The sequence below is a fragment of the Lissotriton vulgaris genome, chromosome 6 (genome assembly GCF_964263255.1).
Source record: "Lissotriton vulgaris chromosome 6, aLisVul1.2, whole genome shotgun sequence".
Lineage (NCBI taxonomy): Eukaryota > Metazoa > Chordata > Amphibia > Caudata > Salamandridae > Lissotriton > Lissotriton vulgaris.
In genome coordinates, this window is record NC_141694.1 from 1,736,828,063 (window position 1) to 1,736,852,189 (window position 24,127).

The window sequence follows — 24,127 nt, forward strand, 5'->3', positions numbered from 1 at the left end:
CCCTCACACACCAACAGGCCCCTTGGTGTCATGCTTCATCATCGGGGTCTTCGCACCCCTCTAACGGGATGCGGCGTGCTGCGACCTGCGACTACGCGGGAGCACTGAAAGTATAGACTATGTGTGGTGCGTGTGATGGGCCTGATAGGGTATTATAAATGTGAGTGGTGGGTTATGGTGAAGGTTAAAAAGTACCTGGCTCGTAGGTATCTGGAAAAAAAAAGATTTATTCACAACCTCGGGCTGGTACTATTAAAAGAAGTGCAGTATGAGGTAGTTAGTTGTCGTAATTATGGACATTACGTCTGGTGTGCGTCGACATGTTTCGGAGCTTGTGCTCCTTCTTCAGGACGGGGGCACAACTTCCCCACCTTACTCACGTTTCTCTATTAAAAGTGTAAATAACTAAAAGTGAAAGATTATTTACAGTGATAAACTAAGGCTATAATGTGCCTACAGCGGTATTGGTCCATGCAGTTGCATGACCTGAAAGGAAAAAAATAAAGAATAAATTTGGTTACCCCAATTAGGCTGGCTCAGACAGGTGCAGTCACCTGGAGCACCAAAGATGCATTGATCCTGTAAAGAAAGAAGGACATAGAAGACACACAACATAAATGACACACATTGGATTAAAAGAAGCCCTTTTTGGACATACTCATTATGCAAAGTTTTCTGGCTCCATTAGCATTTCAAGAACGTCGGGGTTGGTCGCTAGATTCGTAATCTATATGGACAAAAAGATGGTTTCAGTACTTTTTACTCACTATTTGGGTAGAGAATGGTGATTTTGTTTGTTTACTCAATACTCACAGAATCGGGACGAGATTACCTCCATGTTACCCCTTTCGCTGCTCCGCTGGTAATGACTATGGGAGTGCGCCCTGTCTTATATTTGCCCGAATTCACTAATTGGATGACTGGTCATAGGTTAATTGTCGGATGCGTGACAAAGCCCATACATGGGTAATCCGATTGTTGGCCAGTTAGATGTCTCGCCTTATTAGGTATGCGTAAGGATTTGCAGCGTGGATGGCATTCGCGGAAGTCGATTGATGTGCGCACGCGTTATGCCAGACCATTGTTTCAGCTTCTAGTGGTCTGTGAGCCGCATGCTGGTTGACACGTTCACTGCCGCTCACTAATGCGCATGCGTTACTTCTCATTGCGGTTACGCTACTCTTAGCGCAGTCGTACCTTGTAGTGAAATTTCAATATTTATTATATTTAGGCTGAGAAGTGTCCTGGGGCATTATGACGAAAATGGCTGTTAGTTCTAATGTACTACATAGGTATCCTTTTGTACAAAGCAGGTGTGCTTAGGTTTTATAACACTACTGTGTATTTCCAAATGTAAGTAGCGAGAGCCAATCGGGTTCTTTTAGTAACACGTTGGTTGCGAGTGAGTAGAGGTTGTAGGGTTCATGGCCCGGATTAATATAAATTCGACAGCTGGCCCCAGGAAACATCATCATTTAGACCATGGGTATGGGTACCCAGACGGAACACCCATCTTTGTTCTTGCTGGAATAGACCAGTTTCTGATGGCAAATGTTCAATTATGGTCCATCGCAAATCATTCACACAGTGTTGTTTTTCTAGATAATGGGACGCCATTTTGGTGGTTGACTTTTTGCAGCGTATGTTGCTTTTGTGTTCTCCCACTCTTGTTTTTACAGGCCTAGTGGTCATGCCAACATACTCTAAACCACATGGGCATGTGATCATATATACGACATTCTTCGTATTGCAATTTGTGAATTGCCGTTGTTGCCATGTTGTTCCATTGCTGAATGTTAAGGTGTTGCTTTTCTGTGTAAGATTGCAACTACTGCAATTACCACACAGAAAGTTTCCTTGGAGTCCAAATGTGGTCTGCCTAGTTACAGGATTGTGTTTGGGTCTCGTGTGGACCAGTATATCCTTGAGGTTTCTTCCTCTGCGATGCGCATGCATCGGTTTCTCTAGGTTCAGATTGCCACAGTTCAGTATCCTCCAATGTTTGTTAATAATTTTTGACACTTCATTGGACACTGTGGTGTAGGTCGTGACGCATATGGGTCTTTTGTTTTCATCTTTATTCTGTGGTTTATCTTCCAGGAGTGCATCCCTATGGTTGTTCTTGGCCCTTTTCATCGCCTTATCTATGGTCCCAATGGGGTATTGTCTCTGTATCAATTTCTTTTTCAAGTCCCCTGCTTGTGTTTTGAACTTGCTTAGTTCTGTGCAATTGCGTCTCAATCGCAAGAATTGTCCATATGGTAGGTTCTCCCTTAGGTGTCTGGGATGGAAACTATCATATTGCAACAGGCAGTTCCTAGAAGTTGGTTTGAAGTGTGTGGTGCTCTTAAGTCTGCCATCTTCAGTGTAGATATTAAGATCCAAGAACACCATGGATTGGTTTGAGATCGTACTTGTGAATTTTAAGTATGCATTTTGGTTGTTTAGCCAGTTCACAAAGTTGGAAGCAGTTTTTGAATCTCCATCCCAGATGATGAAGATGTCATCAATATACCTTTTCCAGGTATTGATGTGGGGTCTGTATGGGTTGTCTGTGTGCAGTATTTTGTGTTGCTCTAGGTGGTGGACATACAGTCCAGCTAGACTTGGAGCAAATGTACTGCCCATACTTGTGCCATGGGTTTGTAGGTAGATGGTCTGGTTATACTGAAAAAAGTTTTGTTGTAGTGCCAGAGAGATGCATTCGAGCACTAAGCTGCGCGGAGTTTGATACCTCCATGAGTTGCTAAACAGTACTTTCTCTATGATTTCGAGTGTTTCTTCATGTGGAAGATTTGTATATAAACTCTCTACGTCGAGGCTTAGTAGGAGTTGTTTTGTTGGATCAAAAGTTTTTTCTTCAAGTAGTTGTAGTACTGAGTTAGTGTCCTTCAGGTAGGTGTTGGTAGATTGTACCAGAGGGCATAAGAAGGCATCTGCAAACTTTGACAGTGGCTCCAGGATGGAGCCGATCCCAGATACTATGGGTCTTCCCGGCGGGTTGTCAATGTTTTTGTGGATCTTGGGGATGCTGTAGAAATATGGAATTTGTGGTGAGGGTTGTTGTAGGAACTCCGCTTCTTTTTTGCTCAACCAGTCATGAGCTAAACCCTCCTCTACCATGCCCCCAATTCTGATGCATAACTTTTCAGTGGGGTCTTCCAAGAGGATTTTGTAATTACGTTCATCCGACAATAGGTGCATACATTCAGTATTGTAAGCGTCTAGGGTTTGTAGAACAATAGCTCCGCCCTTATCAGCCGGCTTGATGATTAGCTCTTTGTTGTTGGTTAGTTCTCTAATGGCTTTTTGTTCGTCGCCACTGGTGTTATGGAAGGAATTTTTATCCCTCACATTTATTTTGTTAACCTCTGTGATGACCGCTTTCTCAAAGGTCAGAATTTCCACTGGTATTGTAGAGTCAGGTGGGGTGAATGTTGGGGTGGCCAGTGTCTGTTGTATCTTTGAGTGGTGGTTTATCTTGAAAGAATGCTTGTAATTTCAGTTTGCGTGTGAACTCCTGAAGTTCCATGTTCAATTTGAAGATGTCAGGTTTCTGTGTCGGCACAAAACCTAGTCCCTTGTTCAGTACATTCGTTTTGTATGAAACCATCTTTTTGTCCATATAGATTACGAATCTAGCAACCAACCCCGACGTTCTTGAAGTGCTCATGGAGCCAGAAAACTTTGCATAATGAGTATGTCCATAGGGCTTCTTTTAATCCAATGTGTGTCATTTCTGTTGTGTGTCTTCTATGTCCTTCTTTCTTTACAGGATCAATGCATCTTTGGTGCTCCAGGTGACTGCACCTGTCTGAGCCAGCCTAATTGGGGCAACCAAATGTATTCTTTATTTTTTTCCTTTCAGGTCATGCAACTGCATGGACCAATACCGCTGTAGTCACATTATAGCCTTAGTTAATCACTGTACATAATCTTTCACTTTTTGTTTTTTACACTTTTAATAGAGAAACGTGAGTAAGGTGGGAAAGTTGTGCCCCCGTCCTGAAGAAGGAGCACAAGTTCCGATACATGTCGACGCACACCAGAGGTAATGTCCATAATTACGACAACTAACTACCTCATACTGCACTTCTTTTAATAGTACCAGCCCGAGGTTGTGAATAATTTTTTTTTGTTCCTGATACCTACGAGCCAGGTACTTTTTAACCTTCACCATACCCCACCACTCACATTTAGAATACCATATCACTCCCATCACACGCACCACACATAGTCTATACTTTCAGTACTCCCGCGTAGTCACAGGTCGCAGCACGCCGCATCCCGTTAGAGAGGTGCGAAGACCCCGATGATGAAGCATGACACCAAGGAGCCTGTTGGTGTGTGAGGGGTATTTTACAAAGCACTGAGTGTCCCTCACTTCCGTGGTCCACACTCTCCCTGTCCACTGTGAGTAGGATTCTTTTTGTTTGTGTAGCAGTGCCCGTGGAGTAAGAATCCTATCTCTATTCTCTACCTCCCTTCTGTTGTTATTCTGTAGTTGTTACCCCTCTTTTACTTCTCTTTTACTTCTCTCTAGTTCTCCATGAAAAGGGGGAGAAGCGTATTATGTCATTATTGTTAATTAATGTAATGTCTTTTCTCATATGGATTATTAGACTTCTTTTCTCTAAATGCTTTGCAGCATTTTTACACCTATGTTTATTTATGCATTTACTATGTTTTCTTCTTACATAATTCTTTTGTTGCTGTTCATTAAAGGGGAAGGTGTGTAGTATATTGATCTTTAATGTAATGCACCCTTCCTGCTTCTTTGCCTTGCTGCTCAGCCAGTGTGGATGTACTGTGGAATGTTGGTATGTGTGGTGAGGTAATGCTGGTATGCCTGTGTGTGGAGGGTCAATTGAGAGGATGGGCTGAGCAGCAAGGAAGCTGCTCCTGATGGGCTCGCTCTGATCTGTTCTGAAGACCTATTCTATATCTGGTTCTGTACTCCATGCTTGATACTTACTTACAACTAAGAACTGCATCAATAATGCATACATCTTTATACTACACCTCAACTACATGGACCTATTACAATAGGACCAAGAATGAGCTCTCCAACTTCTGGATCCAGAACACTGAGTAGCCTTGCTTCCGAGCCATGTCTGTGACATCACCAGATATCTGTCCAGTTTCAGTGTCAGGGTTTTCAGGGGTGTCTTCTCCGCTATGTTGGTGGAGCATCACCCCGCTGCCCCAGAGGAAAACGAAAAATCAAATGATCTAATTGCAGATCATTTAATTTTTCGTCCTGCAGCTGTCTTGGGGGCAGGCCACAACAATGCAGCAGTGCGAGGAGGAGTGGTTGGCCCAGCTGTCAGTGCACATGACGGTATGGTCAGCTGTTTGAGGCCAACCAGACCGTCATGCGCACTGACATCTCTCCAACCCAGCTGTATTGCTGAGTGTGGTATCCTGGTCTGGATGCCATGTACCTTTGTTGTGTTGTAGTATTCTTTGTCAGAATGTCTGTGTGTTCTTAGAATAAGGGTGCATGCGTGGGGTTCCAGAGAGGGACAGTTGATGAGGGAACGGCGATATGTTGTGATTGTCTTTGCGGTGTTTAGCAGAGTTGCCAATAAAGAACTTGTTAATGATCTTGGAGTAAGAGTCATCCTTACAATTTTGGCGACGGAGGATTGGGCAACTCTGCGTGGGCCCACGGAGTTTGAGGAGAAGAAGTGAAGTGAAGTGAAAAGAAGATACGAGTTTAAGGAGAAGAAGTGAAGTGAAGTGAAAAGAAGATACAGATGACCATTGAGAAAGGAAGGCGTGATACATGAAGAGATAAACTTTTGAGGAAAAGAAGTTAAGAAGTGAGGAGGACGGAACAATTGAAGCGTATTTTCGTACTGATTGAGCGCATATACATTAAGCGTTTATAGCGTACAACGTGATAAAAGCGGATTTGAGTGGCAAAGAAAAAAAGAGAGGAACTGTACCTAAAGGAGGCGTGTTGGCGCGTGGAGCGTGATTTTAAAGCAGTCTTGAGTGCCATCGGAGCTGTCTCGTGCGCAGTCTGTGACGGAGGGATACAAGAGCAGTTGTCATGCGCAAGCGCAAGGACAGCATAGAAGACGTCGCATGAAGAGGAGGACTACGTGAGATGTGTAGCGTGTGACATCATCACGCTCGGCGGCCATTTTAGGTGTTTGGGAAGTCGTACATTCATTATACTAGGAAATAAGACTAAGAAAAACGATTTGACATCGGAAAGAAGACTGTTTCAAGGGAAAACACGTCAAGAATGGAATGAAGCTAGAATTCATATGTGTTGAAGGAACAAACACCAGACAATAGAAGGATATCTTTAGTAATAAGATATTTTAGGAAGGAAACGATTGTTAAGCATCAGGGAAGCAGTCTAAGAGTTGAGAAATCGTTTTAAAGAATGTAATTGCAACAATAAAGTTAAAAAAAGCAGAATAAAAGGAAGGAAAAGGAAGAACAAACTCTAACAAAGAAGGAAAGTTTATTGGAAGCGTAATTTATACTTTCTGAAATGTGTGCGGCACAAACATTTACGTTAACGCCACCAATACCATTTTTAACAGAACCTGGTGAACCTAAAATAAGATGGCAAGAATGGAAAGTATATTTCAATAATTATATGTTCACTATCAAAAATAAGGAAATGACACTAGAAATAAAAAAAGGGATATTGCTACATTCCTTAGGACCACAAGGAATCAGGCAATATGTGCGGATGCAAAAGAAGGAAAGAGGTGAAGATGAAACGGATGTATATGAGAATGCGTTGGACGACTTAGAGAGATATTATGCACCAACGGTATGTGTGGCAATTGAAAGATACAAGTTTTTCAGGAGGAAGCAAGAACAGGATGAGAAGATTGATGATTATTTGAGCGTATTGAAAAGAATGGCGGATAAATGTAGATTTGGACAGATAGAAGAAGAGTTAATAAGAGATCAAGTCATTATGCTCACAAACAATAAAAGGGTGCAAGAAAGATTATGGACCATGGGAGATGGAACACTGAATAAGGTGCTAGCGGTAGTAAGAAAGGCTGAAGTATCAGTCAGATGTGCAAAAGCAGCCCTGGAAGAAGAGAAAGGAAAAGATAGAGAAGAAGTGTGTGTTGTGAGGAAAACTATAAGAGCAAGCAGCGTTGGTGCAGAAAGGAAAGATAAATTTGATGAAGAGAAGACGGAGAAAAATATTTTCAAGCAACAAAGAATGAATATAGAAGAGAAAGCACAAATAATTTAGCATGTTTTAGGTGTGGAAGTTATACATATTTAGCGAACAGTCAAGCATGTAGAGCAAGAGATCAAAAATGTACTGTATGTGGATTCATTGGTCATTACGCAAGAGTTTGTTATAGAAGAGATAAAACTACAAGGATAAAGTATGTGACAAGGGGAAAAGATGAGTTGAGGAAACAAGTTAAAGAAGACGATTCACATGAAGACAATGACGTTTTTATGATAAGAGATTTTATTTTGGATGTAAAAAGTAAAGGAAGAAGTAAACCCCAATGTGAAATTGAAGTGGCGGGGGTAATAGTGATGTTTGTGGCAGATTCGGGATCGCCATATACTATTGTTAATCTGGATATGTGGAAGAGAAAATTTGTGAAGGAGATTGGTATAGATCTAATGAAAAGTGGCATAAATCCAAGAGGATTCACTGGGAAAAGTATTCCAAAGGTGGGGTGTAGAGATGTGACATTTGTGTTTAAAAGGAGGGTGGCAGAGGGAAGAATGTATGTTGCGGAAAATGGACCAAGTGTTTTAGGATGGAAAGAGCAGGCAAGCTTGGATATAATACTTAATCCGAATGCAAAAGAGCAGGTTATGGTGTTGGGTGAGAATGATGATTTAGCGGAAGAAGTTAAAGATGATGATTTGACAGAAGAAATTAAAGGAAAGTATAGTTATGTGTTCTCAGGAAAAATGGGCGTGCTTCTGGAATTAAAACATGAGATAAAATTAAAGGAGAATGCTGTTCGTGTAAATTATAGAGTAAGAAACGAACAGTTTACAGTAAGGAATGAATTGGGAAAGGAATAAATAAGGTTGGAGACTTCAGGAATGGTTGAGAGGGTTGAGTCATCGGTATGGATGGGTGCGGTTTTAACACAAAATGATGGTGAAGGAAAAGAAGTTGTTTTTGGATTTGCATCAAGGAATTTGACACCAGCAGAAGAACTTTATTCTGCAACAGCAAGAGAGGCCCTTGGTTGTGTGTGGAAAATGGAATATTTCAGAACAGCAAGACCTTCAAAGATATTGCAGGATTACAATTACGGGATTAAATATGTTCCTGGTGTACGAAGTGAAGTTGCGGACTGTTTGAGTAGATTGCCCTTACCGATTAAAGAAGTACCTAGGAGCGAGTGGAATGGGTATCAAATTGCTGTGGTGGAGGAAGAGTTCGAGAAGTCAATTGAGTGGCTTCTGCATTATGGTAAAGATGGGTTAATGGAGGAAAAAAAAGAGAAGGTTTTTGAAGTTTGGAGTGAAGGGAAACCGAATGCAGATGAAGGAAGGCGCTTTTGGAATGTGAGAGGTGAGTTGAGTGTAGAATCAGGATTTGTTTACGGAGGAGGGAAAGTCATACTACCCAGAACTTTGAGGGGAAGAATAGTAGGTTTATGTCATGAAGGACATTTCGGAATTGTCAGGACAAAGAGGAGAGTGAAAACAGGTGTTGATATTGAGTTGGGAAGGGTAATGAGGGAATGCAGGGAGTGTGCTGATTTAAATAAAAGTTTAACAAAGTTAAGACCATCTTTGTCACCTGAAATATGTTTTGAGATGGTTTGGAATTTGTTTGCTTTTGATTTTGTTGTTCCAGTCCAGAGCAGGAATGGAGTGGGTAGGTTTTGTCCATTTGTGACGATGAGTGCTAGGAAAGTGTTCTTGAGAGTTGACATAGGATGGATGGATAGTACGTCACCGGAAAGAGTTAAGGGGAATATTATAAAAGCACAACAAGGGTACCAAGAGAACTTTGACAAAAAGAGTGTGACAAGGGTGGAAGAACTTGTAGTAGGTGACTGGGTAAAAAAAAACTAAGAAGTGGGGAAAGTGGGGAAAGTGGCAAAGGGAGGAAGTGTGTTTCCCAAGCCTTGTGGAGTTGTGGAGTGTCTGTATGGCATGTGAGTCGAATAGCTAGTGTAAAATATATAAAAAGGAAGAGGAGGATGTTGGGGGAGCTGCAGCTATGTTCTAGGATTGGTTGTGGGAAGACGAAGTGGAAGATCAAGTAAGAACTGGAAGAATGTTCCTCACAGACTTTAGGACTGTATGTTAATTAGTTTGGTTTATTTTCTTTTGTTGTATATAGTTTATATATAGTTTTCCTTTGCTCTTTTATTATTGTTAAGGGGGAAGATGTGTTGTGTTGTGGTATTCTTTGTCAAAATGTCTGTGTGTTCTTAGAATAAGGTTGCATGCGTGGGGTTCCAGGGAGGGACAGTTGATGAGGGAACGGCGATATGTTGTGATCGTCTTTGCGGTGTTTAGCAGAGTTGCCAATAAAGAACTTGTTAATGATCTTGGAGTAAGAGTCATCCTTACAACCTTTCTCACTAACATGTCTTGCTGCTCAGCCTATGTGTATGAATGGTGGAATGTTGGAGTGTGTGAGGTAATATAGAATGTGTGGGATGCCTGGTGGATGGATGATAGTTGAAGGTAAGGGCTGAGCAGCAAGAGAGCTGCTCCTGGTGGGGTTTTAATGATTATATGATTTAACCTAATTATTCCTCAATAAACCATCTTTAATCAGCACAAATCGGCTACAGTCCATCATATAACATTTGGCGACGTTTGGACTTACCTACACGGCTTGTAACTTCATGGATCCTCAAGAAACTTTGTGATCAAGATTTAAAGCAACAAGTAAGAGAAAAGATGTTATTTAAAGCTATTCAAAGTTTACTGGCACCCCAACCAACAAAGTCCCACCAGTGACCTACCACCGGTCACCCTCAAAATTGGAAGTGCCAGTCCTTGCAAGCATACCGTTTAAGTATGCCAGTCCCTGCCTATTTAGAGTGCAACGCTTCTTCCTGCCTGCTCATTCCTTAGGGCATTGAGGGCACTACCTGGTTAATACAGAAGAGTGTCAGGGACTACCGTAATTTCTGCCTGCCCAGTTACTGCCAGCATACGGGTTAAGTATGCTGGTCCCTATCTGTGAACAGCATTTAGCTTGGTTAATACAGAGGAGAATCTCGGACTACGATTTTTATGTACTTGCAGATCCAATTACCTACCCGATCTGTGCTCTTTTAATTATCATTTTTCGAATTCAGGAAATTTCAGTTGGCTTTTCCGTGGTGCTTTGTTGTTTTCATTCAACTTTGAAAGAGCCAGAGCGAAGAAAGGAAAATCGGAACCAGAATGAGGAAAACATCGGAGTTAAAAACCTAAGAAATGTTACAGCAAAAACAAGTTGTTGTTTACTGCCACCTTTTGGATATTATTTTGTGTGCAGTTAGAGTTGTCATGGTCTTCAACACTCACGATCATCATTTTGCCTAGAAGTCAGTATGGGAACTCTCTATATTTATTTTCAACACCCTGTACGTTGATGGTTCGGCAGCTACTAACATGAAGATTTCCAACCCCAGTAAACTGTTGAAGTGTGTGATCAAAGATCGATTTGTGACATTGTGGCATTTTTGAAGCATTTGTGAGACGATTTTATCAATGAGAGAATTTGGGCAAATGGTGTTCTGCATGTAAAATTCGTGTTTTTAAGGTATGGGGCGCATCAATTTAACTTCAGGCGGACTTTCATAACTGCCGCTGTTCAATTTGAAACAAGGCTCGAGCTGCTAGCCGCGTGCACACACGGAGATCATGCTGACTCACCTCCATGTCATGACCATTGGATTCATTGTAGCGTTGCTTCTCCAGAGACTATGGCGTCTTTTCTTTGCGGAGCGATGTTGGAGTGCTTCTGCGTTCCTTGAGCCACCTGGCGTTACATGTATAACGTGGCGCCATCTTAACTCGAAGTCACCGGATATTTGTGTTTATTTAAGCACAGTGCGCCTCATTTCAGCGATGCGCACGCTAATCTTTATTTAATTATATAAACCGCGTCTTACTTCAGCGATGCGCACGCTAATTGTTAATAATTAAATATAACGTGTCCATTTCAGCGGCGCGCACGCTAATTTATAATTACTTTACAACGCGTTTTACTTCAGCGACGCACACACTATTCTATAATTGATTAAATACAGTGCGTGGTGCCCAGGTTAATATAATACTTAATTCAGTCAGGCATGTCAAGATTCAAATTTGCACCCTGTAATTTTGAAGGTACTTTCAAGGTACTTTCAAGCTACTTGTTTTCTCCATTTGTTTCTTCATCAGGTATACAGTGGGCAGCAGTTCCAAGTAAGTTATTCCACAATTCATGGATAAATTTCACGTCCTGTTTTATTTTTACAAGGAGTTAAGCCTGCATCCTATTATGATCTCAGTTCTTCATCCCGACAACGGTGTCTACCTTATTTAATTTTTTTTTTTATGGGGGACTGTATTTACTATGTATAGTATAATGTTTTTATGCCAAATTGGTCATGAGGTGAAGCAATTATAGGAAGTAGCAGGTGAATGGTAATTGTTTTAGTACTGTATAATATTCTTTAGTTAGCCTGTGTTCCGTGTCTCATTTAGTCATGGATACACCATCTACATTACTACTGTAGGTTACTTTCAAATATTCATATGTTAGCCTGTGTTCCGTGTTTCATTTAGTCATGGATACACCATCTACATTACTACTGTAGGTTACTTTAAAATATTCATATGTTAGCCTGTGTTCCGTGTTTCATTTAGTCATGTATACACCACCTACATTACTACTGTAGGTTTCTTAATTACGTGTTATGGGTATTTACACCGGTTTCATACAAGTTTTTAGTTTAATTGAAAGTAAATGCCATACGTTAGCATATGTGCTTGTGACATTCACAATTTCTTAAGTTAGTGCTGTGAACCTGTCACCAATTTGTTTCATACAAATTATATTTTTACGATTGTACTGTGCATGTGATTTTCACCTTTTCTTAAGATGTTTTGCCTGTGGATTCACCTCCTACATTTTTATTGCATTCCAGCATGTGACTTCCCAATTTTACTGAAATTGTTGTCATGGGTTTGTCACCTACACATGTTATATTTTATTTTAGATGATAGTACATTGCATGTGACTCTGTAGTGTAGTCACCTTCATATTCCTATTACAGTACATTGTGCACACGTACTTGGTGGGAATTGATAATTGATTTAAGTACTTTTTGTGTTTTTCATTTTCACATTTTTTTAAATTGAAGTCTCCGTTACCTTTGCTTTGTTAGTCTGGCCAACTAGTATGTTGTTTTGGTGACGTTGAATTCAATTTTTTACATCCTGTTTTAAAAATATGTGCTATCAATTTTCCCTGTTTTATGTGTAAAGGGGGAAGTGTTGGTCGCAATGGATTCTTTTATGTATTTATTGATAGTTTCAATATTACAATGTAAGTTTCAATTTTAGAATGACCAATCTCATTTACACTATTCATTTGTTGTTCCTTTTAAAAGGGAAGGTGGTGTGGTATCCTGGTTTGGATGCCATGTACCTTTCTCACTAACATGTCTTGCTGCTCAGCCTATGTGTATGAATGGTGGAATGTTGGACTGTGTGAGGTAATATAGAATGCGTAGGATGCCTGGTGGATGGATGACAGTTGGAAGAGAGGGCTGAGCAGCAAGAGAGCTGCTCCTGGTGGGGTTTTAATGATTATATGATCTAACCTGATAATTCATCAATAAACCATCTTTAATCAGCACAACTCGGCTACAGTCTATCATATTACACTGAGTGGAGAGATCAGCAGGCACAGGGCTCCATTTTCCGATGGAGCGCTAAACCCGTGCTCTCCACCCAATGCCTATGCTGCTCTCATGGTGAGAGCAGGGTCGGCATTGGCCAAAGGGGAAGATGGGAGCTTCAGCCTATGACAGTGGAGATGCCCGGGGAGCAGCACGACAAGCAGAAGACCAGCAGGTACATTTATTTCAATTGTTTTTATTTCAGCCCCCTCACGCTCCACCCCACCTGCGCTGTCTTCCTCCCTGCACTGCCATTCCCGTGCTGCCCCCGCCTAACCACATTTCCCTTTCATCAGCCACTGCTGAGGGTTTTACTAAATCATCATCATCCTGCATGTCTTGAAAGGAGGCGGGAGCAACAGGGAGCTCAGTCGCCATTCCACTGGTTTTCAGCAGGGGATAGAGAAAGCATCATCCACATATCACTCAGTCAAGGAATGCTTCTGGGACCTTACAAAGCATCAGGGTTTCTTGGCAGTGCACATCTTATATTCCTTCCAGTGCATGTTGCCTTACTGTGCTGGTTTTGTGCTTTCATTTACCACTGGTTGCTTACTTTTTATTCCCCATTTCGCATTTACAGTGAGAGAACCTATTTGGGTTAGCAATGCTTGCTTCTTGAAGGTTTACTATATGGTATGGTTGCAGGACCTCACCCAGTAATAAACTCACAAATTTATTTGGGGTCACATCAGGCTGATTTATAAAACCGTAGCTCAACCCTGGGTAGCTGAGGCTTTAAGCAGTACGACTTTGTCAAAGGGACAAGTGTAAAGCATTTTTGAGTTGAAAAAGAAAGAAAGCAGACACGAAGGAAATCCAACACCAATGTATAAAAGTAGCTTTTATGAATTTTTAGGCAACAAAATGAACAAAATCTAGCAGAGGGTTTCGGAAAAATAATTTATTAGTTAAATCGTAAATCACTGCTTTTCATTCAAATCGCATTGTTAACAAGCATTGTCAACTATTGTGGTTAGCAGATACTTGGAAAACTTTGTAAAGTTGTGTTTGGTTACTCTGACCTGTTTTGGTCAACCATCTACAGCAGAGACCAAGTCACAGGAACTGCAAGGCAGGACATGTGCCTTGCAGTCAAAGCAGTCTCCAGTCCAATTCCAAGCTCTATGGAGAGCTGCTATAGAAATCAATTGAGTTGTCCAGATGCCAGTGATGTAGGATGCTGAACGATGGACTTCGTGGGGCCAGCCTTAGGTCAGCGGACACAGTGGGAAGACTTTGGCCTCAGGGGTCGGTGTCCCTTGAAGTGTGGGTAAAGCCCAGCCTAAAATCAGTTGCCACTGATCTACTGCTCTCCGGTTACAGCAATATATGTGGTTCCCTTTAACTAAGGCAAGTGTTCATCTTTGGTGTACAAACTGCACGTCAATGACTCTTCCAGGTCAATCAGACTTGGATGCAACTGTTGAGGTTTGGGACTTGGTCTACCAGGCTGTACTTCGGTGGTCAGTGGTGGTCAAGTGATTGTGGGTACGAACTCACCAAGGCAGGCTTCTTCAGTTTTTGTGGCCCTGCGGCTGTAACAGCAAATCAGCCAACTAACTCTTGGAGTCATCTGTTCGGTCTGGGGCTCGGGACGACTTTTCCACAAGTAGGGCACCACAGACACAGTCCTGTCTTTGCTCGTCCATGGATCAGCAATTCAATGTTTGGTGCAGCTTCTCTTATCCAGGGAATAGTAGGGCAGACCTTCATCGGTCCTCTCTCCAGTGCAGGCTTGATCTGAGGTCTGGGTGCCAGGGGTGTTACTTTTATGCCCCGATCTTGCCCTTGGGGAATGCAGTGTTTACCAGCCAAGGGGCTACCAGATCTCCTCCTGCATGATGACAGCTTCCTGCAAAGTGTGGTTTGTAGCTATTTTTTCAGAGCGCAATATTGTGCCCACTCCCAAAAAGACAGCACAGTGTGTGGAGCTTAGTAGCCCACTCTAGGAGGTGTAACTATCTGAGGGCCACACGCCAACTGGATTTCTGGTTTGGCAAATATTTTCCCAATGCCAACCTTTCTACCAGAAGAAAAGAGCAGTTCCTCTTGGTGTTCCCAGCTTTTTCCCTTCAAGGGTTGCTTCCCCTCGGAAGCCCGCATTTGGGTTCACAACATGTTAGGTAACACCTCTTCTAATAGAAGGCCCTTTGTGTTCCTTCCTGAGAGACGTTCATACCGCCACCCAAGGAGAGTGGAAGGCAGTGATGGAGCAGGGATTTCGCGTAAAATAAAACCTGCTCGGATTGAAGCCTCATTAATGTAGTATAATGAAATTAGTTAAATCCAAGTAGTTTTCCATGTAGGTTTATTGGGTAGCAAGTTACAGAGGAGAGAGCCCCACCAGGAGCAGTCTCCCTGCTGCTCAGCCCATCCACCAGCTAACTTAGGCACTTCAACATTCCACAAACCAACATTCTCTCACGCTGAGCAGCAAGATACCACACATCTCCCTCCTTTATAATGGAAAGGAAGGAACTATCAAAAAGCATCAGAAAAGAAGCAAGAAAAATGAGAAGAAAATACACTGAAATAAGGCATGGAAATATAAGGTGGAAACGTAGGAAAGGCAAATAGGAAAAGAAAATACAAACGACTCATGCACCAACTACCTTTCTCACACAAAGACAACCCACACACTCGCTCAAACAAACAACAAAACAACCCAGGTACAAAGATCATGCAAGCTGGCCATGCAAACACGGGAAAATACAGGGGCATAAGCAAAAAGGTGAAGGAGAGAACAAAACACAGAAGCAAGAGAACACTGAAAGGGTGGAAGACAGCAGAAGATAGATAGTAAAAGCAAGAGTATAGTTGCCTTTAACTCAAGCAAGAGCATTGGGAAAAGTCCCCAGACAGACAGCAAATCCTAAGTGTGGCAGAAAGTGCCACATGGTACATTGCAATATACAGGAATGCAGAACTAGGTGTGGCGGAAAGTACCACACGACACAATGCAATGAAGAAAAGGTATGGCGGAGAATACCACACGGTACATTGCAATATGTGCGAACAGCAGAAATAAGTGTGGGGAAAAAACACACAGTACAATGCAATACAGAACTGGCTGTGGTGGAAAATACCATACGATACAATGCAATACAAGAAACGTACACTAGGTGTGGTGAAAATACCACACAGTACAACGCAAGGTGTGGCGTAAAATACTGCACAGTAAAACGCTAGGTATGGAGTAGAATACCACACAGTACAGTGTAATATGTAGGAATGGCCAACTAGGTGTGGTAGGAAATACTACACAATACAGTGCAAAACGTAGAAACTGCAGAAGTAGGTGTGGCGTAAAATACCACACGTTATAATTGCCCCCCAAAAAAGCTGGGGTGAAAGGTATGGCAACTAGCCACACGGCAGAACGTACAAGAACAGAGCATACCTGTCTTGTACTTCTACAAAAACAGGTAAAGAAAGGTTACTTAGCAAACAAATGTGAGAAATTGAGAAATTACGAGCAACAGCAAGTAGACATGTGGATATAAATTACCCAGAATAACAGCCCTTGCAGGGGTAACGTAATGGTGTAAAATACACTAAGGAGAATAAGAAAGCAAGTCAAACCAGAAATTAATTATTGAAAACAAAGTAAATAGGTTGCCCAAAAACGTTTATGTAGATTGCGTGATGACGCTGCGTTGGTAGTAAGTAATGTAGAGGGGAAAGTTAATGTACTAGGTGGCACAGTGGAGAAATGAAAGTCCAGTACTTTGACTGCACCAAATATAATATAGTTGAACAAATTGCAGGAGTTACGTTACGTTCCATTAGTGCAAGACCCAAAGACCAATGTCTGAAGGGCAGTAGGTTTACGAAAAACAACAGTACCTGCAGTGGAGCAACGATGAAAAACAACGGCGATAAGATGTTTTTAAAGCAAATCATGCATATTCACAGACAACTCATAGCTGAAGTAAAACACCGCAAATGAATGATGGCATAGAAAACTGATGATAAGTAAACTATCACCAGAAAACGCCTCAAAATTCATTTTCCTCAAGTTGAAAGCCGGAAAGCAAAGGGACCTCAGAAATCTTCGATAAGCTTTATTGAGACGAACTAGATTTACAGAAGACATGCTAACAATCAATTAATGCAGAACAGAGCATTGCATACTTCATCGATGGTGCCTCCAAACACAAGATGACGGCACGTACGAGAACGTAATGCCGGGTGGCTGCAGACCCGTCAAAGCAGTACATCGTAGAAGAAGCAGGGCGATGCGCGAGGTGAGGGCACAGCACACGGTAACACCAACGAACGTTATAAATAGGCGACAGATTATTTTAAATGAATGGCGCAGCGATAACGGGTCTAATTAAAGAGAAAAACGTGAAAACGAAGACTGCAGTAAATACCTCCCACTGATCACTTAAAACTTGACAATTGAACTCCTCAATGCACAAACAGGAACAGCGGGTATTCTCCTTCACGACGGTAAACTCAGTCAACAGTATGTAGGCGGTATCACCTCAGCTCTGTTTACTTCATTCTTTAGAGATCGTGGCCCTCCTCTGCACATCTCCTTCAAAGCGCAGCACACGTTGAAGACCTCTTACAAGAGGTAGTAGCACAGGCAGCTAGACAGGAATGTTAGTACGAAGGCAGCAGGACAAGAACAGAAAGATTACAGGAGAGGTAAACAGCCAGGCAGGCAGGCAGCAAAACAGCAGGTTGGTAGAAGGCACGAGGAGCTGGTAGACTTAAGTTGTAACTGGCACGTTATGTAGTGGGCGACCAATGGAAGGTCACTGTTGGGGCTCAGTAGTGGCAATTAACTTGAAGTGCTCAGCATTAGTTTCAAAGCAAGTCCTTTAACTTGATCACTGGTTTCATCAGCCTCTTAAAATTTAGGAATGGCTTGATGTTTGAAATATCAGTAGTTCTTTTCCAGACCGTAGTTAGTCATTCCTGGTACCAAAATGTAGTATAATGAATTTAGTCGAATCTAAGTAGTTTTCCATGTAGGTTTATTGGGTAGCAAGTTACATAGGAGAGAGCCCCACCAGGAGCAGCCTTTCTGCTGCTCAGCCCATCCACCAACTAACTTAGGCACTCCAACATTCCACAAACCAACATTCTCTCACGCAGTCATTCTGGCTGAGCAGCAAGATACCACAATTAACAATGACTAAACATGTGCAGTGGGGAAAACTAATGAAAGAGACTAACATGAGTGAAATGCTTAGGCCTCAAAAGCTTGTTTTAGCTAATATAGGAAAGAGACTAATGCTGCTTTAGATGCATGTTATTAATATTGGCTGAATATAAAATAATTAATCTAACATGGGTTGCGCAGGGATGGATACAGCATTGGGTTGGTGCGTAGAGAAAACATTTTCATGAAATAATAGATGTTATGTGTTTCATTCTTATAGATTACAAAGCATGGAGTTTTGTTCTGCATTACGGGCTAAGGGTTAAAACGGTGAAGAAAATCAGAGAAAAAGATTTTAAAATATGAAGTGTGAGCAGGAGAAGAGAAAGAGCCTTAATGTGACCTCCAGAGACTCAAGAATGTGCCAAAATTCTGAACAAAATGACAGTACTATGAACAGAAGAAACTTCCTCTGCAGAAAGGCGCACAGCCGAAGAATGATATACAATGTTTTAACATGTTGTTAGAATAGAGGAAATGTGGATAATGAAATGAAGAATATTTCCTGGACTACATGGTTGATGTCATAGCCTGTTTCTAAACAATGGTCCTTAGAGAACTCTGTGTGTGTAGACAGTGGAGTGATCATACACCCCCATTCCTAACCAATAAAATCACTAGTAGAGCCCGAGTTTGATACTTCTATGGGATGGTCTTTTGGGTTTTAGGGTATAATTGAGGTGCTCTGGAGGGAGGAGTTCAGGTCGTGGTGCAGCAGACTTTTTCGCTGACTGTTGAAGTGAGATTGTTGCATGTCATCGGTTTGCTGTTCTCTCGTTCCTGAACTTAATCTTTGCCGTTACAAATCTACTTGAAGGGCCTATGCTGTTGCCCCGGCCAGGTGACAGTGTTTCCTAATGGGGCTAGTATTAGCCTGATATCTAAGTTTGCATAACCTTTGCAAATGTATTTTCTCTCTGAAACATTTGTCACTAATTTGTTAATTACGGAAACCTGGCTAAACTCAGGACTCTTTACCTGATATCCTAGTAGCGCTTCCCTCAGACTATTATATTTTAGCAGCAAACCGCCCCTCAGGCAAATCAGGCGGTGGGGTGGCAGCCATCATCCTAAAAAATCACAAGTTTCTGGCCCTCACCCCCCTTGCGATCCCAGAGACTGAGAACTTGGTAATTGAACTCGACACAGAGAGCGGTGCATTGGCACTGGTATTGATCTACCGCCCACATCGGGTTATGACCACATTCCCAATAGTCCTGGGAGAACAGTTAGCCCCTCTCATGGTGAACTTCTATAAAGTTCTCCTAGTAGGGGACCTAAACTATTGGCTTAACGATGAGGCCGGCGGACCTCAGGCAGTCGAACTTCAGGAATTACTCTTGAACCTCAACTTGGTCCAGCACATACACGTTCACACTCACGAAATAGGTCACAGTCTGGACCAAATTTGGTCTCACAACCTGTCACTTTCAACGTCATCGATTTCACCCTGTAAATGGTCCGACCATTATCTATTCCGGTTTATAATTACCATAGATGGTCACACCAAACCACCACCTCAGTCGGGGGGAGTGACCAGAAAATGGAAATCTGTAAGCACCTCAGCTCTTATAGAAACCCTGAAATCCACGCAACCTACAATGTGCAAAGAGGTAGACATGATGGAAGGAAAGATCCCAAATTGGCTACTAGAGGCGGCTGACACTCATGCCCCTATTCTCAAGTTCTCTTGCACACGTGGCATGGAGGCCCATAAATGGTTCACCCCTGAACTAAAGGCATTAAAACTAGAACTTTGCCAGAAAGAAAGGACCTGGAGAACGAAATACTCCCCGCCAGACAAGGAGGAGTATATCACGGCCTGTAGAGAATATCTAAAAACCATCCTAAAAAGCAAAGCTGACTATTTCTCAAAGAAAATATTAAACTCCCAAAATAAATCCAAGGACATCTTTAAAATAGTAACTGACCTCTGCACCAGTGACAGAACAGCTCCCACCCAGACCCCCACTCAAGAGCTCTGTAACTCATTCAATGAGTTTTTATAAACAAAATAATTACCATAAAAAGGAGCATCCCTGACTCGGCCAGCTTAGAACCCATGGACGACATCGACAATAATCCATTCACCCTTAATGCCCTCCCCCCCATTCATTCAAAAACGCTCCTGGAGCTCCTGTCCCAGGTCACTTCCGGATCATCTCTTGACAGCTGCCCTCCACACATACTAAAAGAGGTCTGCTCAGCCCTGCCCTTCAGTTTCCTTCCATTTCTGAAGAATCCCTCTCACAGGGCAAGGTCCCCTGCTCGTTTAAAAACGCCACAGTTGTACCATTACTAAATAAATTCTGGACCCTGCTAACTATAGGCCCATTTCTCTCCTCCCATTTTTGTCTAAACTCATTGAGGCCCAAGTGTCTAGATGTCTCTCACACTTTATAGAGTAATCTGACTACTTAGAACAGAATCAAGCTGGATTTCGTCCGGCACATTCCACAGAAGCGGTGATTCTTGCAGTCCAGGAAACCTTAAGAGCCAATGCAGACAAGGACATCCATCATGCCCTGGTGCTCCTCGATTTGTCGGCCGCATTCGACACGGTCGACCACAACATCTTGTTGAACCGTGTCGAGCAGGCCGGCCTCAGGGGACCCGCACTCAGTTGGATAGCCTCCTTCATCACCCACTGGACGCAATCAGTGCAACTCGGAACCTTCACAGCCCAAAATCTGACTTCCACTTGCGGGGTGCCACAGGGCTCGTCACTGTCACCACTCTTATTTAACCTGTATCTCAGACCTCTGCTACATTCCTTAAAAAATCGTAAAGTCACCATCTTTAACTACGCAGACGACCTGCAGCTAATAATCCCGCTGAACTCTCCGGAGTCTGTCGTTGAGTTTCAGGCAACAATGTCTCATATACAGAAATGGATGAACCTAAACCATCTTAAACTCAACCTGGGCAAGACGGAATTAGTTCGCCCGGGAAGAGTGAGTTTAGCTGGGGCCCCCATTTCTGGCCTTCAGACATGGGCATCCCGCCTACGGCTTCTCAGTCGGTCAAGAGCATGGGGGTCACCCTGAGCGCCGATCTGTCACTAAATGGACAGGTGGGAGCTACTGTTTACTCCAGCTTTTTCCAACTATGGAAAATAAGGAAAATCTCCCATCTTCTCACCCATTCGGCTATCGTTCAGGTAGTAATAGTCTTACTACTCTCCCATTTGAACTTCTCGAATGTCCTTTACCTTGGTCTTCCAGTCGGACTGCTGAAATGACTCCAGATGGTTCAAAACCAGGCGGCAAGACTCATCTGGAAACAACCCAAATGGGAGTCAGCCAGACCAGGTTTGGAAAAACTCCACTGGCTACCGATGGCCCAAAGGATCGTCTTTAAAACCGGGTGCATTACCTTTAACGCACTGCACGAAACGGACCAAAATTTGTCAGACATATGATAAATAAACACAAACCCCAACGCAACTTACGCTCTGCCCATCTCAATCTGGTTGCTGTCCCATCATTCAACAGGAAAAGACAAGGAGGATGCTGCTTCTCCTATCTGGCGGCCTCCCTCTGGAACTCCTTTCCCCTCTCACTCAGGAATTGTGACAATTTGCTGGTCTTCAGGAAATCCTTGAAAATGTGGTAATTCAAACAAATCTACGGTTAGGCAGGGTACCTGGACCTTCGACTTCCGCGCCATGAAACCTGCGAGTGTACGTGCGCTCTATAAATAAATATTAACATAACACTTCATCTATCCACTCCTCAATGTTCTGTCATTGATTATGAATTTGTCATTTTTCTCTTCTACTGTTCTTCGCTCAGTGACGATCCATGATTCTCCAATATTAGGGGTGTCTTTCATAGATTCACATGCTTGAATATTCCCCGTCGTCGAAGTGGGAGTCCCACGGTACATAAAATAGCAATAAATGCTAAAATATATATAAATGTGAGAACATAACATAAAAAACTAGAAGTAAATACACAACTGAACCTCTAAAACAAGTTTTCCATAGGAATGCATGGTAGAGAAAGAAAACACTAGTAACATATCACTGTCATTATGTTAGTCCAAACTACAGCCAATCAGCCGCCAGCACCCTCTAGAACCTTCTCCTCCGAAGCTCAAGCCCTCAGATTTTCTACCGCACATCGTATGAAGGGAGTCTCCCTGAGCTCTGCTCAGTTTTTTCCTCTACTGTTTCTTGTTTCCAGAACTTTCAACATGTCAAGTAAGAAGTCTTTATTCCGACCTTGCTCTTCTTGTGGGAAATTGCGTCTTTTTAAAGAAGACCCCCACAAGAAATGTATTTATTGTCTCTATCCTGAGCATGAATTTGGTAGCTGCAAGTTTTGTAGAACCTTTTCTAACAAGACTCTGAAGGACAGAGAGGGTCGTCTCCTCCTTTGGCTCCAATGTCTTAAAGACAAGGATTCTGTTCTGTCTGATGCTGAGAGTTTTTAATCAATCAATCAATCAATCAAAGCATTTGTATAGCACGCTACTCACCCGGAGGGTCTCAAGGCGCTTGGGGAGGGGGGGGGGGTCCACTACTGCTCGAACAGCCAGGTCTTGAGCTGCTTCCTGAAGGCGAGGTGGTCCTGGGTCATGCGGAGGTGGGTCGGGAGGGAGTTCCAGGTCTTGGCGGCGAGGTAGGAGAAGGACCTTCCCCCAGTGGTGGCTCTTCGGATGCGGGGGACGGCGGCGAGGGCGTGGCCGGTCGATCGAAGCTGGCGTTTGGGAGCGTAGAAGTTGAGGCGGCTGTTGAGGTATCCTGGACCTTGGTTGTGCAGGGCTTTGTGTGCGTGGGTGAGGAGACGGAAGGTGATTCTCTTGTTGACCGAGAGCCAGTGCAGGTCTCTCAGGTGTCCGGAGATGAGGCTGCGACGGGGGATGTTCAGGATGAGTAGTGCTGAGGCGTTCTGGATCCGCTGGAGTCTCTTCTGGAGTTTGGCGGTTGTTCCGGCGAAGAGGGAGTTGCCGTAGTCCAGTCGGCTGGTGACGAGGGCCTGGGTGACCGTCTTCCTGGTCTCGGTGGGGATCCACCGGAAGATCTTGAGTAGCATGCGTAAGATGTTGAAGCACGACGAGGAGACGGCGTTGACTTGTCTGGTCATGGAGAGGGAGGAGTCCAGGATGAAGCCCAGGTTGCGTGCGTGGTCTGTTGGTTTGGGTGCGCTGCCTAGTGCGGGGGGCCACCAGGAGTCGTCCGAGGCAGAAGGTGAGGATCCCAGGATGAGGACTTCCGTCTTGTCCGAGTTCAGTTTCAGGCAGCTGTTCTTCATCCATTCGGCTACCTCTTTCATCCCTTCGTGTAGGTTGGCTCTGGCGGTGGCGGGGTCGTTGGTGAGGGAGAGGATCAGCTGGGTGTCGTCGGCGTAGGAGATGATGTTGAGGTTGTGCTGGCGAGCGATGTCTGCGAGGGGGCTCATGTAGACGTTGAAGAGGGTTGGGCTGAGTGAGGCGCCTTGAGGTACGCCGCAGATGACTTCGGTGGCTTCTGATCTGAACGGGGGGAGGCGGACTCTCTGTGTCCTTCCGGCGAGGAAGGAGATGGTCCACTCCAGAGCCTTCTCCTGGATTCCGAAGTTACTGAGGCGCTGTACTAGGGTGCGGTGGCAGACAGTGTCGAAGGCCGCGGAGAGGTCTAGGAGGATGAGGGCCGCTGTTTCTCCGTTGTCGAGCACAGCTCGGATGTCATCGGTGGCTGCGATCAGGGCGGTCTCGGTGCTGTGGTTGGCCCGGAATCCAGACTGTGAGAGGTCGAGGGATTTGTTCGTCTCGAGGAAGGCGGCCAGCTGCTTGTTGACGGTCTTCTCGATGACTTTTGCAGGAAACGGGAGCAGCGAGATGGGGCGGTACTTCTTGAGGTCGGTGGGGTCGGCTGATGGCTTCTTTAGTAGAGCGCTGAGTTCGGCGTGCTTCCAGCTCTCCGGGAAGGTGGCGGCGTCGAAGGAGGCGTTGATGATGTCCCGCAGGTGGGGAGCGATGACAGCGTCGGCCTTGTTGAAGACGTGGTGTGGGCAAGGGTCGGTCGGAGATCCGGAGTGGATGGAGGTCATCGTGCGGACGGTGTCTTTGGTGCTGATCGGGGTCCAGGCGC